The sequence below is a fragment of the Dreissena polymorpha genome, chromosome 6 (genome assembly GCF_020536995.1).
Source record: "Dreissena polymorpha isolate Duluth1 chromosome 6, UMN_Dpol_1.0, whole genome shotgun sequence".
NCBI classification, from domain to species: Eukaryota; Metazoa; Mollusca; class Bivalvia; order Myida; family Dreissenidae; genus Dreissena; species Dreissena polymorpha.
The window spans coordinates 98,440,736-98,446,939 of NC_068360.1; the positions used below are offsets into that span (position 1 = coordinate 98,440,736).

Sequence of the window (6,204 nt, forward strand, 5' to 3'; positions counted from 1 at the left end):
GACTATGGCCACAGTAAATGACTCTTAAAATGTTACCACTGTTCATTACTGCAAGTCGACTATGGCCACAGTAAATGATTCTTCAAATGACACCATCGTTCATTACTGCTAGTCAACTATGGCCGCAGTAAAAGACTCTTAAAATGACACCATCGTTCATTACTAAAAGTCGACTATGGCCACAGTAAATGACTCTTAAAATGACACCATCGTTCATTACTGCAATTCGACTATGGCTACAGTAAATGACTCTTAAAATGACACCATCGTTCATTGCTACAAGTCGACTATGGCGACAGTAAATGACCCTTAAAATGACACCATCGTTCATTACTACAAGTCGACAATGGCCACAGTAAATGACTCTTAAAATGACACCATTGTTCATTACTAAAAGTCGACTATGGCCACAGTAAATGACTCTTAAAATAACACCATCGTTCATTAATAAAAGTCAACTATGGCCACAGTAAATGACTCTTAAAATAACACCATCGTTCATTACTGAAAGTCGACTATGGCCACAGTAAATGACTCTTAAAATAACACCGTCGGTCATTACTAAAAGTCGACTATGGCTACTGTAAATGACTCTTAAAAAGACACCATTGTTCATTTCTGAAAGTCGACTATGGCCACAGTAAATGCCTTTTAAAATGTCACCACTGTTCATTACTGCAAGTCGACTATGGCCACAGTAAATGACTCTTAAAATGACACCATCGTACATTACTGCAAGTCGACTATGGCCACAGTAAATGACTCTTAAAATGTCACCTCTGTTCATTACTGCAAGTCGACTATGGCCACAGTAAATGACTCTTAAAATGACACCATCGTTCATTACTGCAAGTCGACTATGGCCACAGTAAATGACTTAAAATGACACCCTTTTTTATTACTGGAAGTCGACTATGGCCACAGTAAATGACTCTTAAAATGTCACCACTGTTCATTACTGCAAGTCGACTATGGCCACAGTAAATGACTCTTAAAATGTCATCACTGTTCATTACTGCAAGTCGACTATGGCAACATTAAATGCTATCTAGGTCCCTGTGGCATACAAAACGTGATTTTCCATTGTCACATCGACGGTGGAAGACAGGTGAGCAATGGTTTCATAGGATTTCTACATGTTCTAGTGGTTACAATAATGTAAAAGAAAGTCATATATATTTTACTCTTCATTGGATCACATAAGTTCATAGGAATTTGGTCGAAGTTCTATCGCCATTTCATTCCGATCTTTTTTTATATATATTTCAGTGACGTTTTGTGGTTGCTTAACCATTGCAAATTTATTACAAACGTAGACGCGGCACCAAAAAGTTCCATGGATATGGATTTTGCGTTTTCACGTTAGAGGTATTAATTCATACATTACTCTCCGTTGCATGCCTATTGATTATCATATTCAAATATTAATGCACAATTTCATTAACATATTGTCATACTCTTGAAACAGTGTACATGCTATAATCATTTGGTTCTTTTTTATCAGTTTTTTCCTCATGTAATTCAGGCACTGACTGTCGTGGAGAAAAACATCCAAGATACCTTTTCAGAAAACGGGTAAGTTGTAATTGTCATAAATAAGGTAGCTTTTCTGCAATTAAATTCAATGCACTGATATACTAAGCTTATTCAAAATGTGCGTTAATGCTTACAAAAACTGACTTTAACAGCAGAAAAGCTTTGTAAACGGCGTAGTATTCGAACTCGCTCTTGCCACCGAAACCTATGTGTGACGGTGTTGTGGAATTGGTCTTGATGCGTCTGTTACTTGCCCAAAGTCAATAGCTACTTCGAATTCTATGAGCTCCGAACGAAATAGATAAACTCTATATGAGAAATTCGTAAAGACCAAAGTATCGCAATGATCCGGTTGCATTACGAACAGGCACTTCGTACAGTACAATGCCTAGCAATGGCAACTGTATATTGCATAAGCGCTTGGCATTCAAAATACCAATTATATTGAAAGCTATCTGTGTTCCCTTATTTATATAACCACTTTATATTTAGGATAAGAGCCGAAATATTTTGAATCAATCAACGATAAAAGTCGAGGTTCGATTGTAAAGAAAAAATATGTGTTATTCGCTTATTCACAATTTCTCCTGACAAACGGTACCATACACAATGTAAAACTTTCCCTTTCTTTGATTTCATACAAATTTCACAAAACATGGGAAATTGATTGCTTACTTAAACTGTCAATAATGACGACATTTACAGGAACCACCCTTTGGTAAAGCTCGTAGCTAACGAAAAGCTGAAATCAGCTTACAAGAAGAACAAAAGGTATTTCGTATTATATTTTTTTTTATTGAGTATTGATTTTTTTCATGAACTATTCCAGTCAGCCATAACATAATCATTGGGCCGTTTACAATGGATTTAGAAAAGTGAAAAATAAACATAATATTGCATATGACCGATTTTGTAAAGGTTAAAAATAAGTATGTGGAAAGATATACATCTAAGGTCGTGCTCGATCGAGACTGTCATCAACATTTGTTAAAAACTAAACTTAAACTTATAAAAATTAAAACCAATACCATTTCTATATTAAATTACAGACTAGTTTCATCGTATACAGAATCCGTCCTCGTCAAGGAAGCGTGTTCAGTGATCATGCAAGAGGTAAAGAGTATGGTCTTTGATTATTTTTTGTAACAAGTATTATCTTACAATAATATATACGTTTTCAAAACATGATTTTATTTATAAGAGTGCGTAACATTTTGTTCATTTTGTGCACAACCACATTTTATTCACGAAAGTATAAACTTGCGCTGTGTTTGTGTAAATTTAATTCGTCAAATGTAAATATTTTAAATGTTAATGGGAAGAACAAATTCTTAAAATGTACAATATCTCCATATAACATGCCTGTTAGACTGTCAATAGACATAGAATCCCGTTTTATTTTTTACGCGTTTTTTTTAAAGGCGAGTCCGAACAATATAAATAATAAAGGCAAAAATTTAAAGTTATATAATTAATTGAAAAAAGTATATCGGTTTCGAATGTCATACAATAATTATTTTCTTCTTTGGTGTCAAAGTAAACTACATATTCGTACAGAAAATATTTCACAGTACATGTATGTAAAATTTGTTAAATATTCTCATAATCGTTTGTTTCATATCATAAAACTGCACGCGACTGGATGTAGTTATAAAGAGGCCACAGAGGCTCTGCAACGAACGGTGGCCAAAAGTATTTTCACAGCATATAGCCTGGCAACAACTCACCGTATGTATTGTCCATATCATTAATACTACAATGATCAGTTTTGTAAAAAAATATAGCAGTCATATTAGGTTTTTCTTTTCGTATAAATGTCATAGAAAATGTCGGATTTACGTTTTACAAAATGGTTTAAAGAGATATCTGTAACGTGTTTTAGCATAACCAAGCCATTAATACAATTACTAGTCACAGGCAATTTATGATTAGTAAAAGTTTATCGTATCATCGAAATAAAACAATTACTTATAAGTGTCTTCGTAGCCTTTGACACTTTAAAAGTTTGACTTGTTATGTAACTTGATGTGTTTTTAGTTCATTTTCACAAATATTTTGGGGTTTTTAATGCAGGCTCGAGCATAAAAGAATATTGATCAAGCGCCCTAGCAGATAGACGTAAGTAAAACACGGAACATAAATTTTACAGATGAAATTGTAGGTGCTCATGAAATTTCATGTAAGAAATTTTTCTGGATAGTAGATGTATATTCATGTTAAAAAGCAAGTTTTCTTGTAGCGAATATCACAACTTTCATGGTACTCAAAAACTGTGTGAGAATCCTAGTCAATATGTCGTACCAGATTGGATTTTGTTGCAATCTATTTCAAAGGTAAAGCCTGGTGAACACAAAGACGCTAACATCCTGCAGAAAAGTTCAACATGGCTGACAACACCGTACGGTCGGAAGATGTGTAAGGACAAAAGTGGGATCGTTGCATTACAGACACCGGTTTACTGTTAACTGTTGAGTTATCGATCCGGACAGAACTTAAGTGTGCACCACTGCAGTATGATGACATTTAAGTTTTATAGACTTTCATGCAATAGTTACTGTCACACAGCTCCGGACATTGAAAGTGGAAGGACGGAGAACCACACAGAAACAATATCGGCGAATGATGATGTATATTTGTTTTAAGTTTCGTGAAATAGGTACTGTGAAATAGCTCCGGACGTACAACCTTCCTGAATTTCAATCTATTAAGGGGCAATAAATTAATAACGCGTGCACCGCAGTATGATTGAACACATTCATATTAAGTTTAATGAAATTTAATAAATAATTATTGATAAACACCTCCGCACATCGCCAAAATAATATTCCTTCACTGTCTTAGAAGGGTAAAAAGCCATCATAATGGAGGTGTCATTTTGTCAACTTACAAGAGTTGGCGCATTCGGATTAAATGCGTATTCTACATGCAATAATAAATGCATGCAAAAATAAATATCTTTCTTGCAACAAGCGTAAATCTACTGCAAATCTTAGCAAAACATTTGCAAACGTATGTGCGTGTGTATAGTGACGCAATCATACGTTTTTCCATAGGTAATTTGTTTCTTAATGACAATATGTTTATATTTGATTAATAAAATACCTGGATATTATATGAATATGTCAGTTTCTGTTCCGAATCGCCCCCGTGCTTCTTTCTAGCAGCACCATGTACCTTTTGGGATCAAAGATCTTACCCTGTATTATACATACGTACGTGGTCCTTTATTCATGGCAGGTGATGAATTGCCAAAACAGAACGGCACAAAACGAAACAAAATACAAAAAGAGTACAATAAAGCCGGTGTCACCGCTTTGGAACGGTCAATGTTAACTACTGGGCAGGTTAAACAGGTTAATGAGCGCTCAAACTCATACGTGAATCAGAAATATTCATTATACATACAAGTGTAAAATATAGTACTCTTACATTGTATTATATTTATGGCTATATGGTTGATAAGAGCGCCTATGTCTTTTGACTAAATCTCGTTCATATTTCAGTATTTATGGCTATATGGCGAATAAGAGCGACTATGTCTTTTGAATAAATGCTTATAATGGGATAAGAGCGCGTTTGTCTTTTCATTAAATCTCGTTCTAATTTCCGTATTTATTGCCTATATGGATGATAAAAGAGACTATTTGTTTTAACAAAATGTCGTTCATATTTCCGTATTAATGCTTATCAAGAGAAAAGAGCGCCTATGTATATTGACTAAATCTCGTTCATATTTCCGTATTAATGGCTATATGGCGGATAAGAGCGCCTATGTGGTTTGCCTAAAACTCGTTCACAATTTTGTATTAATGCTTATAATGGCATAAGAGCGCCTTTGTCTTTATACAAAATCTCATTCACATTTTCGTATTAATGCTTAAACATAGATAATTGGGGTTATTTACTGTGGCCATAGTCGACTTTCAGTAATGAACGATGGTGTCATTTTAAGAGCCATTTACTGTGGCCATAGTCGACTTGCAGTAATGAACGATGGTGTAATTTTAAGATTCATTTACTGTGGCCATAGTCGACTTCCAGTAATGAACGATGGTGTCATTTTAAGAGTCATTTACTGTGGCCATAGTCGACTTTCAGTAATGAACGATGGCGTCATTTTAAGAGTCATTTACTGTGGCCATAGTCGACTTGTAATAATGAACGATGGGTGTCATTTTAAGTCATTGACTGTGGCCATAGTCGACTTTTAGTAATGAACGATGGTGTCATTTTTTAGAGTCATTTACTGTGGCCATAGTCGACCTTTAGTTATGAACGATGGTGTTATTTTAAGAGTCTTTTACTGTGGCCATTGTCGACTTTCAGTAATGAACGATGGCGTCATTTTAGGAGGCATTTACTGTGGCCATAGTCGACTTGTAATAATAAACGATGGGTGTCATTTCAAGAGTCATTTACTGTGGCCATAGTCGACTTTTAGTAATGAACGATGGTGTCATTTTAATAGTGATTTACTGTGGCCATAGTCGACTTTGAGAAAAGAACGATGGTGTTATTTTAAGAGTCATTTTCTGTGGCCATTGTTGACTTGCAGTAATGAACGATGGTTCCATTTTAAGAGTCATTTACTGTGGCAATAGTCGACTTTTAGTAATGAACGATGGTGTCATTTTAAGAGTCATTTACTGTGGCCATAGTCGACTTGCA

General features: G+C 34.9%; 1 long non-coding RNA gene across 1 annotated transcript; it reads left to right on the plus strand.

The window, feature by feature from the left end:
- The first annotated feature begins 1,038 nt into the window (after positions 1 to 1,038).
- LOC127834662 (uncharacterized) lies at positions 1,039 to 4,913 on the plus strand. The gene is made up of 6 exons (XR_008028041.1): positions 1,039 to 1,368; positions 1,526 to 1,575; positions 2,242 to 2,307; positions 2,586 to 3,264; positions 3,610 to 3,654; positions 3,870 to 4,913. It is a non-coding gene; the product is annotated as an uncharacterized LOC127834662 (long non-coding RNA).
- Positions 4,914 to 6,204: the final 1,291 nt, after the last annotated feature.